General features: G+C 38.8%; 1 protein-coding gene across 1 annotated transcript in view; it reads right to left on the reverse strand.

Annotated features, from left to right (window-relative positions):
• The window catches only part of bcl2b (BCL2 apoptosis regulator b), a 42562-nt gene that overhangs the window by 15289 nt on the left and 1851 nt on the right, over window positions 1-25422 (reverse strand). The gene's annotated exons all lie outside the window — the stretch shown is intronic.

Raw genomic sequence — 25422 nt, forward strand, 5'->3', positions numbered from 1 at the left:
CTCTCTGTGGTAAAGCCAAGTACGGTTAGATCACAGTCTGTCTGCGTAACCAGGGAAAGAATTGAGGCAAGCCAAGCATGTAGTCAGACTAATTCCACGAAAAATAGAGGGGGAGCAGCAAAGCAGAGGTACAGTTTTTGGACACTGTAACTAAGATACTTTTTATTTGTTTTGAGTCATCAAGTAATCTAATCATCAAGTAAATCCTAGACTTACAACAAGTGCCTTGCAAAAGTATTATATACTGAGCTTTTTAACACTTTGTCATATTACAATCACAGACTTATGTGTTTCACTGGGACTTTTTGTGGAAAACAACACAAAGTAGCTTATATTTGTGAAGTGGAAGTTAGTACTCTCAAGAAGTACCTTTTATTGGTGTCAGCTGCAGATCCTTTGAGTTTGCTTGCCACAGCTTGTAGAAAGAGACGGCAATTTTTCCAAATGTTCTTTGCAAAATAGCAAAAACTCAGATGGATAGTGACAGTGTTTGTAAAAAACAAGTTTTACATTTGTCACAGCTTCCTTATGTCTGTTGAAGAAAAGCATCCCTGCAGCATGATACTGTCCCCAACATGTTTCACTATAGAGATGGTGTATTTGGGATGTTAGATTTACTACATAACTTGTGGCAAAATTGAAATGGGACCTATCTGAGCTTCCTTTAACAGTGGCTTTCTTCTTGCCACTCATCCATAAAGACAATCCAACCTGAGCTGTGGATCTCTGCAGCTCCCGCAGAGGTGACATTTTGAAGGCAATTGGTTGCACTGGATTTTATTTAGAGGAATCACAGGAAATGAGGTTCCTTGCATATGCATGAAAGATGTTTTAGATGTTATTTGTAAAATGTTTTTTTTTTAAAAACAACACGTATCCTTTCCCCTCCACTTCACATTAAAGTCAGGCTTCCAACACAATCTGGAAAAACATGGAAAAGTATAGAAATGTTATGTCACTATTTGTCAGGTTTTGTTTCCTTCCTTCCTTCCTTAAATACATTAAAGTTTGCAGCTGAAAAAATCAAGGGGCATGAATAAAAGGCATCTTCAGAACAGCCAGCAAGATTCACTAGAATAAAAATGTGACTTTTTTGTTTTTTTCCTGAGTTACTCCGGTAATTTCCCCTACAAAGGTAAATGTAACATCATCCAGGGGAGGATTAATCATGTCAGCAGAGGAGAAAGTACCCTAACATCAAAGCTCACCTCCCTTAGTCTCCTCTTTCATACAGGAGAGGTCTTGGAAAGTCATCTGCCAAATGAAAGCTTTAGCAACAAGATGCTTGAGCGGTTTATTTGACTCGAATACACAGGGGCCAGGTTTCAGGTTCGTCTGTGTTTTCTGTGCACCCATGTAAATGAGCGAGACCACACTCTGGGACAGGACAGGGGCAAGCTGCGAGGAAACAGCAGACAGAGGATCTCAGATATCTGATAATGTCAATGAAAACAATAGTGCGTTAGAAGTACGACTCCCACAGGAACACCTTTGAAGTGGGGAGAGGAGAAGACGGAGGTCACTGAAAATTTTCCACAAAGTCACAGACAAAGCTACATTCTGCTGCAAGCTACAGAAGTAAAGTTGTTAAAGGTGAGTCTTTCAGTTCTTAGGTCTTTTGTGTCAGTTATTGCAGGCAGGTATGGTAGAATTTAGCTAAAGCTTTGCAACATCTTGATTCTTTGCTTTTTATATTGTTCTGTTGTAGATTTGTTGCTGCACATGACATTGTTGTCCTGTTTTAGCCAAGCCTGCTGATGGCAGAGGAGTTACTTACCAACGCAATGGCTGCAAGGCATCCAGGTCCTGCAACTACGAACTGAGCCAGACCATAAACCTTTCACCACCATGCTTGACAATTGTTGTTATTTGATTATACTTTTATGCTCTGGCTTTCAATAAAAATGAAACTGTACACTGAAGCCAAATACTGTTGCTCTGGTCTCACCTTAAGGACATTGCTCCAAAAACAAAGTATTCATCTTAGTCTTCATCATTAATCGTTTTTTCCAGTCTAAAATGTGGTGACAAGTAAACAAGGCCTCATACAATACAACTAGAACCATGATGAAAACAAGGGCGAGATTGTTTGAGTGTCATAAAAATCTTTACTCTTCCTGTTTTCCACAGGTTTGAGCCATGGTATTTAGAGAATTTATCACTCATTTGTCAGTTTAAATCTCCAATGATGCTTTTTAAATTCAGCCTATTGATATATTTAAGCTATAATATTTAGCAGTAAAAAGGTGTTTGTGGAAAAATGTTAATATTCTACATTTACATTTCTTGTTCAGGTAGAAAAGGGACTGAAGGTACAAGTGCATAAAGTTTTGCATAGCTGATCTTTTTTGGTTTTAAATTTTTGGCAAGTGCTAACTGGGAGTTTCAGACGTAATTACTGATTACTAATTATGGATTTAATGGATACTTGGATCGATGGATTTGTATACAATGCACATCCCATTTAGAACATTTATATATATTTATTTATTATTTCATTGCTAAAACAAATCCAAATAAAGTTGTTTAAAATAACAACAGTCCCTTTGTGTCATTGTCTATAGCAAAATCTGACTTTAATTCAGTTCTATCCTGGGATCAACAAGAAATGAATGTCTTACAACATGAAAAAAGAGCATAAAAAAGGACTTCTTCTATCCATTCCTTTTTATACCTGCATAGCCCTAACCAAGTAAACTAAAATCCTATTTTATTTGGACTGTGGAAGAAAGCCAGAGTACCCAGTGAGAATGCACATATGCACAGAGAGAGAACATGCTGACTTCATACAAAAAGGTCCCAGTCAGGTTCAAACCCAGTACATTTTTTGCTGCAAAACAGGAGAGCTAAAAACTGCGACGCCTTGTAGCCCTGCCTCCCTCCATCAATTCATACTTCACCTTCAAGATCTAGTCATCTATAACTACAACTAAGTTAAACAAACATTATTACAAATGATTAAATTGTGCCTAAAACAAAGTGTATGATGATGTCCAAAAGTGTTGAGATTTGTTCAGATCAGATTTTGGTTATAATCTGTGTTCCTCTTGACAAACCTTGGAAACAAGCCTTACACGCTCAGTATATTTATTTACTTATTTTTTGGTTTAACACAAAATGCTAATTGAAGTCTTTTGCATCTGAGATGTAGCTCTTAGTTTTTCTAACTTGGAGAATCACATAATCTGACCTTAGATTGAACTTTCTGGGGTGCCTATGTTTGGGAAAACTGACCAATATCTCAATTGTTTTTCTTAAGTACATAATCATTTGACTGAAGAACTGTAGTTTCCTAATGACTGAAGAACTCTCCTTTTTATTAATGCTATATTACCAATTGCTTTTCTAAGACCAGAGTTGATATATTTCCGGCACACACACCCAACCATGAAACCGCCGAAGGTTTGGCTTTAAAAGAGGTGCTTACATTTGAGGATAGTCAGTTAATGAAGTGATTTAATTAGAAAAACATGATGTTTCAATGAAAGTAGTAAGGGTGTAACAGTCTTTTTCTATTTGTGTTTTTTTTCCCATCTATAAAAAGTCACAATGTGAAATGTGACGTGATGTTTAACTGACCACAGGATATGAATAAGGCAGCCTTTGACAGTGAACTAGGGACATAAATAAACACATAAATATCCTAAAGTATATGACATATCTAACCAACAGTTGAGGCAATGCAACATAAATACAGAACAAAATCATCTTGCTATAAAGAATCTTACAGTGTAGGTTTACTTCAGAGTAAGTTCTGGACTCTTCCATTGGTGCCCGTTACTGTTTCCATTAAAGGAATAAAAACTGACATGGCGCAGGAAGCCAAAAAAGTTTAATACAGAATGGAAAGCACCCGTCTCTCAGGCGGACCGTGGTTATTAAATGAATGACAAAACTTCTCTAACTTCCATAGGAATGAGGTCATTTTGAAACAAAAAAAGGGGGCGGGGAAGGATATTCTCAGTGAGTCCTTGTTCCGAATGAGCAATCCAAGCATTTCCCTACAACCTGCTCTGGGTTTGACCGTTGCCTCTTCTGAGAGAAGGTCTCAGATTTCCCCCTCTTTTTTTTTTTAAAGCTGGGAATACTGGGTAAAAGTTCATTGACCTCTCTTAGGCAACCAGCTGATTTTCATCTAGGCTGGTGGTGAGGAATCTCAGGAATGTATTGATGTGTGGAGACAAACAACTGCTCAGTGTGGTTTAGTCACCCGAACCAAGAAAACCAGCAAAAAGTCAGCTATATGCCAGACCTTTAGATTATGCAATAAAATAAGTACAGTTCTGGTTTATTTCTCTTAACTGAAGCAATCAGGGGTCAATGCAACAGTTTGGTGCAGAGACAGATTGTCTTTTTCCTACCCTCTATTTTTATTCTTTGGCTGAAGTTCAATGTGACTCTGAGACCTAGCGGAGAGCTATGTATGTTGTATGGCAGGCTTTGAAAAACAGGCGGATTGTTTGAACAGGCAGGTTCACTCAAAGCTGTGTGACCTTCCTTGTCTGCGTGCAAAGACCAAAGGGAAACAAGTACATCCTACCTGATGAATTATAATTAGCCTGTCTGTTGTGACAGTGAACGTCCAGAGGGAAAATGTAGAGAAAACACATGCATTATTTTGAAAAAGAGCATTTCTATCTAGCATTAGCCATGAAAAATGTTATTAGTGGTCTAAAGAGACTGCTGAGTTGCCTGGTTGTAATCCGATAAGAAATCCAGACTCTACTTTTAACGGAAAAATGTACTCGAATATGCTGTTAAACCAGACTTGTCCTGCCATTATCTTGTTCAGAAAAGATACAGGTTCTGTGTTCTAGAGGTGAAACTTGGTTTGGTGCAATATGTGTGCATCAACCTCTGGAAGAAAAGGAAAAGACCTTGAAGATGCATTCTCAAGTTGTTTGGAGAGCATCATTTCACAAAGTGAAAGGACTCCTGTACCCACATGGGCTGAATGGTCATTCAAAGGGAAAGAAGACATTACTCCAGAAGCACAAAAAAAGCTAGAAGCTTGCAAATGCATTCAGGGACAGTTCCAAACTTTTTTGTAGACATGTCCTTTTGTCTGATAAAACAAATATTCATTCTTTATAAGTGTTTGGCCATAATGACCATGATTACATTTAAAGGAAAAGAGAAACAAACAATGAAGTACAGTGATGGCAGCATTGTAGGGTGGACTAGCTGAAGGATGGACAGGTGCACTTCACAAATTGGATGGCATCATGAGAAAAGAATTATGTATGGAAATATTGAAGAAATATCTTAGGATATCAGATAGGAAGTCACAGCTTGGGCAAAAATGGCTCTTCCAAATGGACAACAACCCTAAGCATACCGCCAAATTCTAACAAAGTGGCTTAAGCTCAATAAAATTAATATTTTAGAGTCCCCATCACAAAGGCCTGATCCACGTCCCATAGAAACATTTGTGGGCAGTGCTGAAAAGGTGTGTGGATTGGGTCATCAACTCCTCAAATCTAACCTACACCAGCTCTTATCGTGAGAAGCGAGTGGAAGGACACCCAAAAGACCAAAGTCATACAGTTTGAAAGACAATCCTACAAAATGCTAAGAACATTTACGTAAATTCAAAGAAAGAAAAACGTCGCCCAAAATGACCTCTCGTGATTCTGGCATTTGCCAAACAGAAATAATGGTGATTATCCTGCCTGACCTAAAATATTGGACAGTGAAAAGCTTGTCTTTTTATGTAGTTTATGTAAACATTTGGTTTCAACTTTACGTGTACCTGTTTATTTTTACTTTGTGCTGTGCAATGCCCATGTGGATGTTTCACGAGTACGTCAATCTGCTTTTTAGTCAGCAGATGGATCAGCTGAGGATCAGATGATTCTTGAGTCAGATGACTTTAACAAGCAACTTTATTCCAAAGTTTCTTGTATTAATTTTTGACTGTCGTTTCAACATTAACTCACATTAAATCATAATCATTTACCCAGTTAAACCCATTTTTGATTTGATCCTTACGGTCAACCATCCAACTTTTTCTCTACAAAAATACCTGTCAGTCATGACCTGGCTGGCAGCACACAGGCTGTAAGAATGAAGAGATTGCCTGTTTATACCTTCATATGCCTTTTGTTATTGCCTGCCCTTCCGTCTCTAATCCTCCTCCACAGCCCTGTTCGCTGCACCTCGTGATCAAAGGCCCCTTCTAAAGTCCATCCATTTCAGGCAGGAATATGTTTCTGCCTCCTTTCCTCTCTGGAATGCAGGAATGTGGACTGATTTTAATTTAAATCTGAATTCCTTGAAGGTTAAGTTGGCAGGAGTCCTTGCCGTGATAGACTGCCCGGTATCAGAAAATGGGTTTGTATAAACGACTGAAAAATACGATACGGTACCAAACTTTTTCTAACATCAGTATATTAAAAAGCTGTAGATTTGAGACTACAGAAATACATTTATTGGTGTCTCTCTTTGAAGTCTTTTCACCACATAGCCTCCTAAAATACGAAAGATAAAAAAAGGACCTATTAATTTGCAGAGTTGATTAACATTCTGGTGGTTAAATTTGCAGACATGAGCCTTGTCTAGACAAGAGTTAAAAAAAATCCCCCAATAAAGCAAAATGGCGCCTGACATAACAAACACTAACATTATAAAAAATCAGATCTGACATAAAATGACTGATTTAGATGATACACAAGCCTAAATAAAAAAAATGACAAGCTCTCAGTAGAAAAAGATTCACTGTCAATCCTTCTGAGAAATCCACTTGTTCTTTGAAGTATCTGCCATTATTTTCATGTAACGACAGCCAAACAACCAATTAAAGGTCTCTCCTTTAGGGTAGAGTGTGTGTGTCTGTTGGGATAAAACAAAAAACAAAAAACCCTGGTAAAATCGAATTTCACCCCCACCGGGAAGGCATCATTCATATCCCTTAAACTTTTACACATTTTGTCATGTTAAAAACATGAACTTCACTGTATTTTGTATATCTACGTGACAGACTAACCCAAACAGAACATAAAAGAAAAGTTGAAGGAAAACTATACATGGTTTTCAAACTTTAAAAAAATAAATCTGTAAAGTGTGGCATGTGCTTTTGTATCAAGCCATCTTGTACCTCTGATACCCCTAAATAAAATCTAATGCGACCCATTGTCATAAGAAGTTATCTAATCAGTAATCAGATTCCACCTTTGTGTTTTTTATGTTCTGTATGAATACTGTTGTTCTATGAAGACCTCAAAGTTTTTTTGAGGAACATTAGTGATGATGAAGATCAAAGCACACACCAGACAGGTCAGAGATAAATGTGTGGGTGTGCCTTTGAAACAATATCCCAGGCTTTGAACATCTCATGAAGCACTGTTCCATCCTTCATCTAAAAAACAGAAAGAGAATGGTACTGCTGCAAAACTATCAAGGCAAGGTTGTCCACCTGCACTGACAGGCCTGGCAAGGAGAGATGCAGTCAAGAGGATTTCAGAAACTCTTATGGAGCTGCAGAGATTCATAGCTCAGGTGGGAGATTCTGTCCACAGGAAAACCTCTAGTCGTGTACCACACAAATCTGGACTTTATGGAAGAGTGGCAAGAAGAAAATTGCTGGTGAAAGAAAGCCATGAGTAGTCTTATTGGCAGTTTGCCACACAAACACACTGAACGTTGTGGGCGACGTGCAAAACGCTATGTGAGGTAGAACACTAGTGCACACTGAACACAGCATTTCAACTGTGAAACATGGGTGTGGCAGCATCATGCTTTGGGGATGATATTCGTCAGCAGGGACAGGGAAGCTGTCAGCCAGACAGAGCCAGAGCTAGAGCCAAACATAAATCCTATTCAAAATCACAGCAAGACTTAAAAATTGCAGTTCTGAGATGTTCTCCATTCAGTCTGATTGGGTTAGAGCTACTTTGCAAATAATAACAGACATTTCTGTCTGTTGGTGTCCCTGCTGCGGCATGGTGAAACAGCAAGGCTTTAGGTTCTGAGTTGATGCCAAGAGATCCGGGTGGGAAGGAGACATGCGGACGCTTCTCCGTAACAACAATATAAAACCCTTCTGTTGCTATATGATGAGAAACAATCCTCCAAATAATGGAGCTTGTTATTCTCCAAATATCAGCTAAAATAAGTTACCATCCAAAGGTGACTGTCAGTACGGTGGTGCAGCATCAGCTTGAATCTGATCTCATCTAATCATGGCCTTTCCGTGACGTCGATTTTGACTCCGGAATGAATTTGCATAAATGATCAGCACGGCCACTGGTTGGCTGTTAATTGAGTCTTTGCTCAAAGGCCCTGACACCAAATCTCGAAAGCACTCAATCAATACAACATGGACAAGGTGATATCTGAGCAGTGGCTGACCTCACTCAGTGCGGAGTGACACAAATCCGATACATTGTGGGGTATTTGCTCTGTTGGCAAAAAAATCACATTGGGAAGGGGGAGCGGAGAATTATTAACTCCAGACCTCCAGCAGTGAGGAAGAGAAACCTATTTACCATCATCTGGCTCTTGTCATTTTTTAGGATAGGTGGTGGGGATAATGGGGGGGCAGTAGGATATGTGCAGAGAGTAGTCAATAATGGCATTCTGTTTGTTAATGGCCAGTGCTGTGGTTAGTTGCACTGGGAAATCCCAGAGGATGTGTGTGTGTGTGTGTGTGTGTGTGTGTGTGTGTGTGTGTGTGTGTGTGTGTGTGAGAGTGTGTTGGTGCATGAGTGAGTGTGTGTGTTTGTGCTGAGGCCGAATGGCAAGGCTAACAGGAAGCTAGGCACCCTGGGGCCATCTGCTGCCTGCCATGGCTCACATGTCAACCTGTGACAACAGAGCATTATTGATTCACACCACCACATCCGCTTCTGTGTTCACACACTGTGTGTGTGTGTGTGTGTGTGTACATAGCTATTCTCTGAACAGCAAATAATTGATTTGCACTACAGCATCCGCTTCTATGTTTGTCTGCCTGCATATGTGTGTGTGCACCTTATAAACTTTAATCAAATTTGATTTTTGTGATTCTAATCAAATCACAAAAATATATTTCCACAACAGATTAGCAGCTATCCATGCAGAGAATTTAATTTTTTAAGAATTTCAAGAAACATCTTGTTTTTTTTTTTAATCAAACATCGACTGAGTGGGAGCGGTGGCCCAGAGGTTAGAGAGCAAGGCATTTGCATCTCAGAGAGGACACAAGTGCCCTGGTTCAAATCTCACAGCCTGCCACTTTGGAGCAAGACCCTTAGCCCCTGAATGCTCCCTGCCACTCTTCCCTATGGGATGTGTTAAATGCAGGTCAGTAATGTCTATAATATTATTTAGAAGAAAACAACAGGTTCTTACTACACAAAATATAGCTAATTTAAAATTCACAATCTCATTAATTATATATTAAAAAGTAAAGCAACATGAAGGATGAGTGTGTACTTTAGATAACATAGATCTTCTGTTTTTCCCTCTTTTCGGAACAATAACTGTAAGTAGCTGTATTTTCTTTGACTTTATCCATAGTCCTGATCTACACAAAGACAAAACTAGTGTTCTTTAAAATGTTGCCTTAAATCATGTATGGTTTTCACTGCTGTGTTTGGATTTCACCAAAGCTGTTTCTGTACATTATCCTTAATTTGGATCTTCTGACCCTCCTCCAGATGTTTTGTGTTGTGTTCAGATGCACAGTTCCAAACCCAAACCATATTATTTTAAGATAGAACAGTCTACTCTGGTAACCCTCTGTAATGATTCATACTTGCTTAGTCATTTTCCAACTGCCCAGTCAAGCACTTCTGCAAAACTAAGGCCCAAAGAATCCGATTGCGTCTCACCTCTGACTGAACCTGCCACGACATTCACTTCTCAGAAAACTGACAAAAATGACTAATTCGGCATTATTTGACATCCATACTGATCAGGGTAATTTGACCTTGAGTATCTCTCATCACAACCTTTTATTCTAATACTTGATGCATTTTCCTAAAGCAGAAAGTTACAAACTCTTATGCAAGTTGCAAATCTTATGGACATTAAACATTGAGACAGTGTATATGCATAGTGGCACTGTACCCCGTACAGTAAAAATAATTAATGTTCAAGGAGTTTTTGGGTTTTCCATTATTAATAACATGGTGAAAAAATATATTTCATTTCTTTAATATATTGACCATGGTTTCCATTCTTTATTTATACAAAAATAATCATGTAAATATAAATGAAAATAACATTTTCTTTACAGAACGAATTGTTAATAACTGTCTTTGTCTAAACCATCCTTTTTACATTAGTGCAAACCTACTGGAATAAAATTGAAATAAAAAAAAAACAACTTTCTTCAGTTTCTTCCAGAAATAGAAATGTGATTATTCAAATGTTACATAAATATGTGTCATAAATGAACCTTTCTATTTGTCTTTGTCAAACTCTGTCACATGCTGGATATATACTGGATGAAAAGCATGTTGATAGCATGTTAGCACACAACGCTCGTAAAGATCAGTCCTAATAGTCCCAAGTTAAACACCAAGCAACAGATTAAATGTGTTTTATTGCTTTATATTAACAACAGCTGATAATAATGGAATGGGAGAAACAGATAGAAGTTATGCAGAGTTGGAAAACAGATAAGGAGAAGGTGAGTGATGAAGGGGTGAGGGGTAGGGCTTTCAGTACAAGAAGGTAGGAGAAAAAGACTGATGAATCTTTTTTTTCTGTTTTGCTTTCAGCTTCTTTTAATTGTCATCCTCCTCCTGAGAAAATCAGGGTTTTTTACTTTATCCTCTGCAATTCATAACCTGCATGTTCTTAGCTATTGACTCCTCCTCTATCAGTTGTATCTTTTGGTCCACTTGATTGTGTTTGTGGTCTTTTCTTGCTTTCTTCCTCCAAAACATCCCTCCCTTTATGTCATTCTCTCTTTATATCCTTTTCAATCTTCATAAATGTTGGTGTTTGGATGCTCCAGATCATCAGTCAGTCATTTTCTATACCACATCTTCCATAGTGGGTCACAGGGAAGCTGGTGACTATCTCCAGCAGTCTATGGGTGGGAGGCAGGGTACGCCCAGGACAGGTTGCCAGTCCATCACAGGACAAACAGCCATGCACACACAGTTTAGAGAGACCAATTTACCTAACGGTTACGTTTTTGAACTGTAGGAGGAAGCCAGAGTTCCCAGAAACAAACCCACCTATGCACAGGGAGAACATGCTAACTATGCAGAAAGACCCCCAGCCGGGAGTCAAACCCAGAACCTTCTTGCTGCAAGGCAACAGAGCTACCAACTGCGCCGCCGTGCACCGTGCATTCTTTCGTTCCACTCTTTCTGTTTTCACCTTCAACCAGCTTTCTCTCTCTTTTTTCCTTCTCCACTTTGTTCTCTGCCACCTTAATCTCCTTCATGTCTTTCTCTAGCTCATTCTTCATTACGCTTAGAGAAGAGTTGACGTGGCAGGCTCTTGCCTTGAAGAGAATTTTCCTCTCTACCAGAAGCTTGGTCATTTTACCCTCAGGTTATCAGCATAATGATGCAGGTGGTTGTTTTCTTTGTCAACCTCCTCAAAGGTTTTCTTTCAATGGTGGGGTCAACAAGGAAGGTTTTGTACTTGTCATTAATTATCATTTTGGATCATTCTGTCCTGGTAGTGTAGAGGTATCTTCGTGCTTAGTGTTTGTCTCATGCAACTGGTTGAAGGTTATCTTAGCAGTCAGGAGGTTCAACGCAAGAAGCGCCTTCTTATCAACATTTTCATTTTCTCAGATGGTTGTTTTCTAATGGAAATTTGTCTAAGGTTATGCAGACCAGAACGAGTTAATCAGTGTTTCTCAAATTGAAGGACTGAGAAATCTTATTAGATTCCCTTATGTTTGTTTGGATTTCACTTTCAGTTATGGAGCTTTTCAACAAAACACCTAAAATAGGCTGTGTCTGTTCAAAATGCTTATTCATTGAACACTGGTTTAGTGTTACAAATCCCTCTTGAGTAGAAAGATTTGCTGCAGAGATACACACTATGAGTTCTGAGAAACTTTACGCCGAAGAAATCACCATCGATCACCATGTGCTGCAAAAGCCCCTTCTTCTAATTGTTGCTATGGATACAAGTGATTGGGGCTTTTTAGGACTGCTGGTTCTTCCACTCCATCTTTCTTAGACAAAAGGACCTCAGTACCTTCAGTACCTGAGTACAAACATTTATTTTTATCAAAGACATTAATTAAAGACACCATGTGAAGAACTAGATGTAAATCTACATGCAAACATAAAGGCATTCCATAAAGAAGCCTTTTCTGTCCCATTATCATAGGTGTAAATATGTGCAATTTGCTACGCTCCACAGGAACAAACACTCCAGGTGGGTCTTGAATAAAGCAAATAATGTGAAGTTAAGCCCAAAATTATCCAAACCCCTGGCAGGTTTAGGTTCAAAGTAACCTAAACGTAATTTTACCAACATGTTTCTTCTGACTGGAAGTGTTATTAATATTTTGGATTGGCCCAGACAGTCCCAAGAATCTGTTAGAAAATCTTTGGAAGGAGCTAAAGATTAAGGTGATGGCAAGAAGTCTTTCCAACCTCAAAGACTTGGAGCTCATCACCCAAAGTAAATCAGTTAAACACCAGTGGATACATGCAAGAAGCTGGTCAGAGATTATTAGAATGGTTTGATTCCTGTAATGCCAATAAAGAGTTTTCCATTGATGTCCGAGAAGATCATAAAGAGTTTTCAACATTCTATTTTTAAATGAAGTGTAAATAAAAACATATACCTTTTTTCAGAATTAACACTTCTTTACATGGTTTTATTTTATTTTGAGAGATGCCTGTTTCAGTTCCTATTAGAAACATGTTTCTTGATTGTCATTGTTTCTTGTACTTATGTACAGCGCCTTGAGTGCCTTGTTGCTGAAAAGCGCTGTATAAATAAACTTGACTTGAATTGACTTGATTCAATTAAAATCATTCTAAATCAAAATATGCTAACTGTTAGGCATGGTGGAGGTTAAGCCTTTCTTTTTTGGAGTTGAACTAAAACCTCACGTATTCAGGACAGCAAACAGCCCAAACGTCTGTTTTTATAGAAGTGATCAAACTTGCTGATGACCAGTTAATCAGTTTCATTTGATTTGCAGGAAATAGATGCCACACAGTCTTTTAATTATAATGGAAAGAAAATAGGATTCAACAGTCATATCATCAGCATAAGATAATACTGTCTTAACACAATAATAAAACAGTTCACACTGATAATTGTCAACTAAACTCTTTTTATGATGTGACTTTTTAACAGCCCTTTGCTATACTAAGCAAAACAAAATGCAAAGCGAAAAATACTTCTAAAAGACTCCAAAAGCTACACGTTTTTTGCTTCTTTAAGAACATAAAATTGCTTAAAATAATAACTTTTGGTGCTTTGTCCCACAATAGTTAGACAATGGGAGGAACAGTTTAACCTTGCCCTATATTGATATGCTGCACAATACAAGGGTGTGCCTTGTGGCAAAGTCAGCTAGTGTCTCAATAGGCAGCTCATTATCTAGCTCCAACCCTGACAGGAAAGGTGAAAAAACTCTTTTATCTGGCATCTCAAATTGCTCAGTGGGACATTTTTTTCCATGCACATCAGTGGCAAGTTTGTGATGTGAGCTAGACAGATAGCATGGACGCAAACAGGTCAGGGGTTTGTGTGCAACATGACAATTACAGGACCACACAGGAGAAGTGATGGTAATACATCTATATTTAGAGGCCTCTCACATGTCCCTGCATTTTTCAAGGATCTGGAGTGTCACCTGACACTGAGAGTCACGTCTGGGGTATTAGTATATTGTTTGTTAAGGGATGGAGGATGTGTGTAAATTAATAAATGCTCAAAGTTGCTGGGTGAGACAATCACAGGTAAAGGGACTAAAAAAAAGATAACATAATACATCCTCTGAGGTGCAGACAGACTTTATAGTTCCACTTGTGGAACATACATTTAGTGTCTGGGTTTCTCTTTTCCATATATTATTCATAAGTGTGTGCTTTGAGTGGTACAGAGGGGCTTTTAAATAGCTCGGTCATGTGTTCCTTATAAAAATGTAAAACAGGCTACTTGATTATTTCAGGCTATTTCAAAATATTTTGAAAGAAACAGAATTATAAAGGTTAATTTACATACTACAACAATCTATATGAGACCAGTAATTAATAATAAAGGGAATTCTGCTTTACTTCAAATATTCAAAAACTCCTTGCATAATCAAGCATTCCTGAGAGTATGCACTACTGCCAGGAATATCCAGTAAAAAAAACTAAAAGCTGCCTAATCTCTTCACAGGGCACTCAGAAAAGAAAACCTTCATTACATCTCCATTATTTATTCACAGTCCCTGTTTCCCAACAGACATTCCTCCAATTCTCCAGAGGAGGCCCAGAAATAATCACACAACAGGATGGGGTGGAGGTTTCTCAGGGGAAAGGCGAGGTCATGGAAATAAAAAAGCACAACATCACTTTCTCACTAGAACCGTGACAGCGCAAGGTTTTGGAGATAATCGAGTTGCTTGGGTGTGTTTTTTCTGCTCAGCAGTGATTTCTGCACTTTTGGAATGTTCATGAAACGCTCGGCATGTGTGGAATGAGAAAGATGAAGCAAACATGAGGCAGAAACACGAGCTTCATATGAGGATGATTTGAAGAAATCAGGCTGCCTGTTTGACCCTTTGTTCCACTCAGCAGCATGATCAAACAATGAGTCATGTGTTCGAGAGACAGCATGATTGTATGTTGGAGAATCTTTTTTTTATCAATTTTTCACAATAATAAAGTGTGACTAACAATATTTTGGTCTTAAAAAATATTCTATTAATTTGTTTTCTGTAGTCGCATTGTCCTTTGCAGGGGTTGTGTGAGGGCTGGAGCCTATCCAAGCATTTAGTCGGTAAGAGGCGACCTAAACCCCGGACTGGCCGCGGGGGAATCATGGAATCAGCATACACACACAAAAAACAGGCAGATTCACTTCAGAATCACTAGTTAAGCTAACGTTTGTTTTAAACTGTAAAACGAAGTCTGAGGATCCAGAAAAAACCCACATTTGTGTGGGTGGAATATGGAAATTCAGCAAAGAATTGAACCATACAAGATTTAAACCCCAGACATTCCTGCTGCTATATGCGATAGTGTTAACCAGTACTGTATCATGGCGCCAAAAAAAGACCAATTCTGTTGAAATTGCAAAAGCTGCAGCCACACTGTTTCTTATCTTGCCACAGATGTTGACATACCCAGAAATACATCTTACATGGCTCTAAACTTGAAGAATACAACATGTTTTTGTGAAACATCCTGTCCTGTTATATCTATCAAGAATGTATGTGGCTTTTGTGAAAGAGCTACATTTTTGTCTAGCCCAACCAGAGCCCCTTCTTGCACAATGTGGCTTGTGGCAAACTACCAATTTGACTTATTGTTTAATATATCCTTGCAAAATAACTGAAACTCACTTAGGCTGGATGAGGGGCATCTGAGTGATATGATATCAAATTTCTATCAAAGATTCTTAAATGGGTGTAGGTCTGGACTTTGACTGGGCCATTCTAACACATAAAGATGCTTTGATCCAAATCATTCTAAGAGTTGATGTTCTGAAACATGAACCCATCACCCAGTCTCAAGTCTTTTGCAGCCTCTAACATGTTTTCTTCTAGGATTTGCAAGTATTTTGTTTCAAGCATATTCCCACAAACTTTGACCAGCTTCCCTGCCGCTCCTGAAGAAAAGCCCCTCATAGCATGATGCTGCCATCACCGTGTTTCATGCTGGGAATGGGGTGTTCATGGTGATGTACAGTGTTATTACATCACCCTGCCACATATAGAGCTTTACATGAAGGTAGAAAAGCTGAATTTTGGTCTTGTCCGACCAGAACGCCTTCTTGCAAATTGTGGCTTGTAGCAAACTACAAATGAGTCTTCTTATTGTTTTCTTTCAACAGTTGCTTTTTTATGCCACTGTTCCATGAAAGCCAGATTTGAATTAAAAAATGGTCTGTGGGAGGTTCAAAGCTTGCGGTATTGTTATATAACACAACTCTGCTTTAAACTGCTCCTCAACGTTCTCCCTGACCTGTCTGCCATGTTCCTTGATTTCCATAATGCTGGTTGTTCACTAATGTTCTCTAACAAACCTTCAAAGCCTTTATACAACAGGTGACCTCTGAAGGCAACTGGTTGCAATGGATTTTGTTTAAGGGTGTCAGACTAAAAGTGACTGAATAGAACGGCTCGCTACGCTTTTCAAATGCAAAAGATATAGTCCTTTTACTGCACAATTATGAATTACTTTGTGTTAGTCTATGAAATAAAATCTCAATGAATGCATTGCAGTTTGCGACATGACAAATATGCAAAGGTTCATGTGCTATAAATAAACTTGCAAGGCACTGTAGGTGGAAAATCCTTCAAAATAAAGTGAAACGCTTTGCTGCAACAAAAACGTTTATGAGCTTGAATATGATTTTTTTATTCCAAACCAGTAAAATAACTTTGGACTTAATCCTTGTTGAAAGTCAAGCAATCTGTTCGGTGCTCTCAGGGCTTACAGTAAAGGGTTAACCCTGCTTTTTTATGCATTCCACACACAGAGCTGAAGGCTGGCATAAAAGGTCTTTGTGCACCTATTAGATCTCTGAGAAATTTCTAGACGCTTGCTACTGGAAGAAAGTATTCTTGTCAGGCCGATTGGAACAGTTAGACCCCAGAGCAGCCTGCCTCTGTAGGAAACGTTTCTGAGGTTACAGTTGCTGAGTTGATGGGTGTAAACACAGTGGCAGATGGTGAGCGACCAAGGCTTGCGCAGCTAGAGGGGTACTGCACAGGGGGAAATCTTGGCTCCCTCTTGCCACGTTGAGCTCTCTTGTGGTGTATAGTCTCTATTAGAGAAGCTGAGAGTACAAATAAGATGGTTCTGGAAAAACAAAACTTGTCAGAATCTCCAAGCACAGCATTGGCAACATATACACTGAAGCTAACTTAATGGTTGGATGGGGAAAAGCCCCCAACAATGCTATCATCACAAGGTATCATTTAGTTCTGAGCTCAGATTGGTAAAAACAAGAAAACTGTGTGCATCCCACTAATAAGCTGGACCAGACTGATAAATTGACTGTGACAGCACGCATGGGGAAAAAAGAAGATTTGTAGCTTAGAACAGATAGATCAATCATGACTTAGAGAGCTCATTACACTGGAAAACACAGGTCTTCAGATGTAACATGCCTTTCATTGTCTGTACACACTCCATTTTTAGGAAAGAAAAAGCCCAGCTAGGTATCTCCTAGAACAATTTATGGCTGCTGCCTTTATTACTATTGACTCGAATTAAACAGACTGCCTCTGCAGCTCTGGGAAGAAGTAAGATCCGAGCATGGATTTTTATATTTCTACCCTTCCTTGCATGTTTCGTTTATGATTTATTTTGTTTGGGTTTTGTCTCCCCTCTGCCAGGACATCACCTATATAGAGATTAATGACTTCCTCTTTGTCCCATATAGCCTCAACAATGGGGTGCAGCTAGAGGCCCACTATACCATAGCAACATGCAAGTCCCACCCACCAGTGAAGAGATTGTTGCTCAGGGAATCCCCCACAGGATGGACCCAACCCAGACTTATATTGTCTACCCTTAACATATAAACACATACCTGCAACAGGGAATTTAAAGGGAAAAATAGGCCACCTGGTAAGAAACAGACACATGATCTTGATGTTTATGATAAAATAGAAAGGAACGTCTAATCGCACATAAAGAACTTTACAAATGTATTCATACCCATTACATTTTTCCTGAGTTTGTTAGATTATAACCATAAACTTCAATGTATTTGGTTGGGACTTTATAAGATAGACCAACTCAAAGAAGATTGAACTGGAAGGAAAGTCTTAAATGGTTCTTAAATTTGTTACAAATAAAAATCTAAAACGTGTTGCATACATTTACTCTCATACCGTTTACTTAGATCCAGGGCAAACAAATGTCTTTAGAAGTCACCTAATTGGTAAAAAGAGTCCACCTGTGTGACATTTATTCTCAATATAAATCTAGCTGCTCTGTAAAGCCCTCAAATGTCTGAGAACATTAAAGAAAGGAAAACAGTCTGAAGAACAAGGAACACGACAGACAAGTCAGAGATAACATGCAAACGTTTAAAGCAGGGTCAGGTTGTAAAACAAGATGTGAAACTGATCACTTCACAGAGCACTGTTCAAGCCTTCATTCTGAAATAGAAAGAGTATAGGACAACTACAAACCCACCAAGACATTGCTGTCCACCAAAGATGATAGGGCAGAAATAGAGAGTATTATTTACAGAGGCCGCTAATAAGCCCCTGGTAACTCTGGAGGAGCACCATCGAATCACAGACCAGGTGGAAGAATATGTTGAGAGGCATACTATTTGAGGTTCACTCCACAAATCTTCCCTTTAGGGAAGATTGGAAAGAAGGAAGCCATATTTGAAAGAAAATGTCCTGTTTGCAGTCTGCCCAAACCCAAGCATGGAATGCAGCAAGCATTTGGAAGAAGGTTGTCTGGTCAAGATGATACTTTTTGGCAAACCTGGCAGAGACATACCCCAGAAAGAATTGCAACTGTAACTACAGCAAAAGGTGGTTCTACATATTGATGACTAAGGTGGGTGAATTCAGATGCATGCCACTCTTTACAGCTTTGTATTTGTAAAACAAATGTAATACCATGTATTCTTTTCACCACAATCTTTAGAATAATTTATCAACTAAATTTCATTGCATGACTTTAATGTGGGACAAATGCAGAATCATTGTCATTGTCTATCATCAGTGTCTATCACTGTCCATTTACAGTTGTTTTTTCATACAGTGGACATAAAAGCACTGGCATTTGAGCGCATAGCAAAAAATAACAGATGAGAAACAAATTTATGTCTTAACATCAGCATTGAGCAATTTCCCATTGGAAACTAAATACGTTTACTTAATCTGAGCTGTTTACTGTTAACTGTTGTGAAACTGCTGTTTTCCTCTTAAGCCCCATTTTGGCACCTAGCTGTTGGTGTGTGCATGCATGTATGTACAGTACAGACCAAAAGTTTGGACACACCTTCTCATTCAAAGAGTTTCCTTTATTTTCATGATTATGAATATTGTAGCTTTACACTGAAGGCATCAAAACTATGAATTAACACGTGGAATTATATACTGAACAAAAAAGTGTGAAACAACTGAAAATATGTCTTATATTCTAGGTTCTTCAAAGTATCCACCTTTTGCTTTGATTGCTGCTCCGCACACTCTTGGCATTCTGTTGATGAGCTTCAAGAGGTAGTCACCTGAAATGGTTTTCCAACAGTCTTGAAGGAGTTCCCAGAGATGCTTAGCACTTGTTGGCCCTTTTGCCTTCACTCTGTGGTCCAGCTCACCATAAACCATCTCGATTGGGTTCAGGTCCGGTGACTATGGAAACCAGGTCATCTGGTGCAGCACCCCATCACTCTCCTTCTTGGTCAAATAGCCCTTACACAGCCTGGAGGTGTGTTTGGGGTCATTGTCCTGTTGAAAAATAAATGATGGTCCAACTAAACGCAAACCGGATGGAATAGCATGCTGCAGCAAGATGCTGTGGTAGCCATGCTGGTTCAGTATGCCTTCAATTTTGAATAAATCCCCAACAGTGTCACCAGCAAAGCACTCCCACACCATCACACCTCCTCCATGCTTCACGGTGGGAACCAGGCATGTAGAGTCCATCCGTTCACCTCTTCTGTGCCGCACAAAGACACGGTGGTTGGAACCAAAAATCTCAAACTTGGACTCATCAGACCAAAGCACAGATTTCCACTGGTCTAATGTCCATTCCTTGTGTTCTTTAGACCAAACAAGTCTCTTCTCCTTGTTGCCTGTCCTCAGCAGTGGTTTCCTAGCAGCTATTTTACCATGAAGGCCTGATTCACACAGTCTCCTCTTAACAGTTGTTCTAGAGATGTGTCTGCTGCTCGAACTCTGTGTGGCATTGACCTGTTCTCTAATCTGAGCTGCTGTTAACCTGTGATTTCTGAGGCTGGTGACTCGGATGAACTTATCGTCCGCAGCAGAGGTGACTCTTGGTCTTCCTTTCCGGGGCGGTCTTCATGTGAGCCAGTTTCTTTGTAGCGCTTGATGGTTTTTGCGACTGCACTTGGGGACACTTTCAAAGTTTTTCCAATTGTTCGGACTGACTGACCTTCATTTCTTAAAGTAATGATGGCCACTCGTTTTTCTTTACTTAGCTGCTTTTTTTCTTGCCATAATACAAATTCTAAGAGTCTATTCAGTAGGACTATCAGCTGTGTACTGTATCCACCTCCTGCACAACACAACTGATGGTCCCAACCTCATTTATAAGGCTTAAAATCCCACTTATTAAAACTGACAGGGCACACCTGTGAAGTGAAACCCATTTCAGATGACTACCTCTTGAAGCTCATCAACAGAATGCCAAGAGTGTGCAGAGCAGTAATCAAAGCAAAAGGTGGCTACTTTGAAGAACCTAGAACATAAGACATATTTTCAATTGTTTCACACTTTTTTGTTCAGTATGTAATTCCACATGTGTTAATTCATAGTTTTGATGCCTTCAGTGTGAAGCTACAATATTCATAGTCATGAAAATAAAGACAACTCTTTGAATGAGAAGGTGTGTCCAAACTTTTGGTCTGTACTGTGTGTGTATGTGTGTGTGTCTGTACGTGGCCTTGCAACCAGTCAAACGTCTCAGGTCAAGCATATAATTTCAGGACTCTGACGCTGTCTTCGGCTGCTTTGTTAAATCACTCAGTATTTACCGCCTGTAAATAAACACAGGTGTGCAGCCTGAGCTCAAATTGGAACGTGCAATTTCCCTCAAACCAAAAGTCAATTTTGCAACTGAATATTTGGGACTAAAAAGGAACCTTGTTTCACATCCTGGCTGTGGGAAGTAATCAGGGCAGAATGGGAGCAATTTCATCCTCAACAGGGTCAACAAATACAGTGAGTGCTTTGTCGCTTCTAATGGACACATTTTGGTTCAACGAAAGGTGCATTTGACTCGCCTTTGTTTGCAGACTCAACAACAATTAGTGGGCAGTCTCATTTTTGATGCAAATGTTCCAAAAAACAACAAGGACAAGATGCTGAAAGCTGCTGGAAAGCTGATTCAACAACCCTTTTTTATTTTAAAATGTCATAATGTGTTGATTAGTCCCACACCTTTATTTGTGTGAGGTGAAAAACAAAACACTTACATTTTCTACATAGTAACACACCAGACAGGGTATGCGACCATAAGTACAACCTGTCTAAACAGGCATTTAACCATGTATACTGAATGTCTTCATTGTTTGAAAGATGTGTAAACTCTTTATTCAGAGCAAAAACACATAAGGACCACAAGCAGATGGTGGATAAAACTGACCTGTATGTACCTCAGCACGGAGTGACACCCCTCACAATTAGGTCACCTCCTCAATACAAAGTCCAACATCAGATTAAACATAAGCACATTGGCTTCAACATATACCTCTCAAAGCTTTCACATTAAAACCGACTGGATGTCAGATTATTTTCTAACAGTGGAAGCCATTGTTCTGCCCACATCTTGAGGAGACTTGAGTCACATCCTTTGTCCTCAGGGATGTTAAAGCATATCCTACATCAAAACACATAATCAAGTTGCCTATTCAAACAACTGATGTTCTAACTCAACACACCAAAGAAAGAAAAAAAAAAAGCATGTTTTGAGTTTCTGCTGAAGAGAAAGAAATAGAAATAAGCCATTAATGAATTTCATTTTGTGATATCTCACAAATTAGGTGTTTGGGCTTGAGATATCTTGTGGGGAACATCTGAGGGCACTAGATCTTGTAATATTAAATCGCCTTAAAATTTCTCACCAAAGTAAAATCTCTCATTTAGTGCAAACTGGTTGCGTGACTTTCTTAAAACAAGAACAAGCTTTTATTATTATGAGCAACAGAAATAAAGGTGAGCGCTTTAAGCTTGACACCAGTATCTGTTTGAGACTCTTATTTTGAAGTAAGACACAAAGTAGTTCTTTATTGTTCTGCTGTGTTGACAGTTAAACCCTACACTAAATTATATCAATGTGCATAAATTCTGAAACTTGCATAGATAAAAGATTGCTTTGACTAAATACATGGTCCTACAAGGCAAGCTGACCAGTGACTAAAAAATAGTTCTGCAAGTTTAAGTTTACATCTAATGTCTGCGGTCTTTACTATAAACAAGTTGCAAAACGTAGTTGCCAGGCTGGCAAAAAACTGTCAGTTAAAAAAGAAATGTTGACAGATTTACAGGAAAGATACAAATGATTCGCAAGTACAGTGACAATATGCTGCAGCCTTACAATACTGAAGTTGGCATCTTCTTTGTAACTTTCTATTAGTGTTAGGTAAAGGACTATTACACATGCATTTCATCCTCTCTAGTTCAAATCTACTATAATTAAATTGATCCAACCTGAATTGGATTGGTCGGTGTAGAACAGAGCTGAAACTCTCATTCTGTTTGTAAAAAAGAGAACATTAATATCATTTCAATGTTTTTTCTAGCATTAGGACCACGTTAGATTAGACAAGGGATGTCCCAGTAATGATTTTTGGTCTCAAAGTAATTTAAGACTAGTTCTCTACCAAGTCTCTGCCAAATCCCAGTCTTTAGTGCAACAAAGAAGCCTTGAAATAAAAATATGTCACGTGCAAAATAACAGGGACTTCTTACATTCAAAAATATAACAAACAAGTAAAAAAAAAAGATGGAGCCAGATTTCACAAACCTTATCAAGAGCACAAAGGATGTCTCAGTTATTTCAGGTCATGTTTTTACCAAAACAAACACCTCAGGGAATTCCCATCATCACAGGCATTCAAATTGAAAATAAATCCATATCAGCCTTTGTATATCAAGGAAGTAAAATCTAGCTTCAGTTGAAAATACTTAGGGTCAGGTTTTTTATTTACTAAAAGTAGGATAAAGTCTTCCAAACTGACCCAATCTGCAACCATATGCCTTCATAACAATCCCTAAATAATCTGTGGATTAAAGGATGCTACTTTCTTTCCCACTCCAGCAAATGCAGAGATACAGTCATCTCCACCAAGCTGTAAAACATAGACTATGATGACCTACATTATTGTACAGTGGGCACAGACTCCAGGGATTGTAGGCAGGCGTCTATGCAGCTCGGTCAGCTCTAGGCTTTAAGACACAGGTCTAAAACAATGGGAAAAAAAAACACCTCGATGCACAACCGAAGACTGCATGTTAAACACAGTGGCTCCAGATTAGCTCTCTGTTCCTGCAGGGCCCTCCCTCTGCAGCCTGCCTTTGATATTTGGCAAAACCTGTCACCTCCAGGGGCAAGACAGACACAAGGGGAATGTTAAACGGTCCTATCCTTTGAGATGAAACGTTCGATATGAATCATTAATGCCTCTCATCTTCAAACTCTCTCTTTCTCTCTCTCACACACACATATTCATCATAGCTTCCAGCTAATATGACCATGCAGCACAAACGTTGTGTTCTTATGAGTACCTCCGCTAATTAAATGCTAATTCATTACAGTTTGTTTTAATGGCTGTCTAGAAATGGCATATTCTGCACTTTTCACACAAAAACTGCAGGAGAATTTGCAAAGCAGTTGCTGCATAAATGATAAGGCACGCTTCCAACAGATGTCTATCTGAATGTGTGCTCCTACAGGCAGGTAAACACTTAAAGGGTTTCTGTGCCCTTTAACTTCTTTAGTAGTGCTTTGACAACCAAACACTGTCAGTTATGCCCACAGGCTTTGACACATTTACCAGCACCTTGCAGTGTGCTGACATGTGTCTGGCGCCCTTCACCCAGCTGGAAACACATATAATGCATTACAAGGCAGCATGCATGTGCAGAAAGGGAGTGTTACAGGTATTGGATCACCTGCTCCTGATGGCCAAAGTGTTCCCTTTAAAAAACGATGTGTTTTCTGCTATTTTTATTTGCCATAAAACTGAGTTATACTACCCTTTTGATGTATGTGGGGTGGTGGGGGATGGGGATTCAAAATTGGGAAGCCATGAAGGATCAAACGCATGACATTAGAAGAGATAAATAAACAAACAAACAATATCTTCTCATCTTTAAACTATATTCTTAAGTAATCATGCACAAAAGTCCTGTTGTTTAGGTCCCCGGTGCTGCAGGAAACTGCATTACATTTTCCTCCCTTCCCAATAAACCTTTTCCAGTTGAGGCGGTTGTCAAAGATAAAGCATATCCTATCTAAAAGAAACCTTGAACAGTAATTCATGATTTGATTTTTTTACCTGATTCATTAACTTCTGTACTCCGCTTCTTTTTGGAAATCAATAACTCAGTCATAAATTTCCTGCTCACAAGTGGTCCAAACTGCCCTCATCTGAGGGGCACCACAAGGCTCCATTCTTAGACCATTTATTTTTTCTTTGTACCAGTTGCCACATGATGCTATTTTGACTATTTACATTGTATGATGATTCTCACTGAAGACATCAAAGCAGTGAATGAACACATATGGAATTATGCAGCAAACGAAAAATTGTAAAAGAACTTTAAATATGTTTCATATTTTAGATTCCTTAAAGGAGCCGCCCTTTGCTGTGATGACTGAAATATTAAACTTTGGTCGTCTCTCAATGAACCTCTGGGAAGTTCTTTCAAGACTCTTCGGAAAACCATTTCAGGTGACCACCTCATGAAGCTCATGGAGAAAATGCTAAGAGAACAAAGCAGTAATCAAAGCAAAGGGTGGCTACTCTGAAGAGTTAAAATATAAAAATGTTTAGAGCTATTTCACACTTTTTGTTTGCTATATAATTCCATGTGTTTATTCTCAGTTTTGATGCCTTTGATGGGAATCTACAGTGTATATAGGACTGAAAATAAAGAGACCCATTAAGTGAGAAAATGTATCTAAAACTTTTGATCGCTAGTGTATATATCTATAAATATGTTTTTTAAGTCTCTGAATGGGTGAGACTCATTTCATATGTCTTATGCACCCTTATGTATCAGACCAGATGCTTTTACATATTCCAAAGAGTTGCTAGTTTTTTTACTTCTTCGCCATTTTGTATTTTTGCAGATCAGGTTATTGCATAACATTGTCGGATGCAAAATCGTTTCTAATGCACATCTCGTTTTAAAATAACTTTTCCTCTTTGACTTTGAGCTCAGTGTAATTTGTTGAATGTGACCCCAATTTTATGTTGTATACTGCTTTCTCATTAACCTTTGTCTTGTGTAACTTTAATCAACTGGCCTATGGTCGTCTCTTATGTTCGGTTTTATTGTACAGTACTTTGTTAAGCCTTGTTCTTACTAAAGTAGCTGCAGTGATACTCTTCTTGCAGATACAA

This window comes from Girardinichthys multiradiatus, chromosome 6 (genome assembly GCF_021462225.1).
Source record: "Girardinichthys multiradiatus isolate DD_20200921_A chromosome 6, DD_fGirMul_XY1, whole genome shotgun sequence".
Taxonomy (NCBI): domain Eukaryota; kingdom Metazoa; phylum Chordata; class Actinopteri; order Cyprinodontiformes; family Goodeidae; genus Girardinichthys; species Girardinichthys multiradiatus.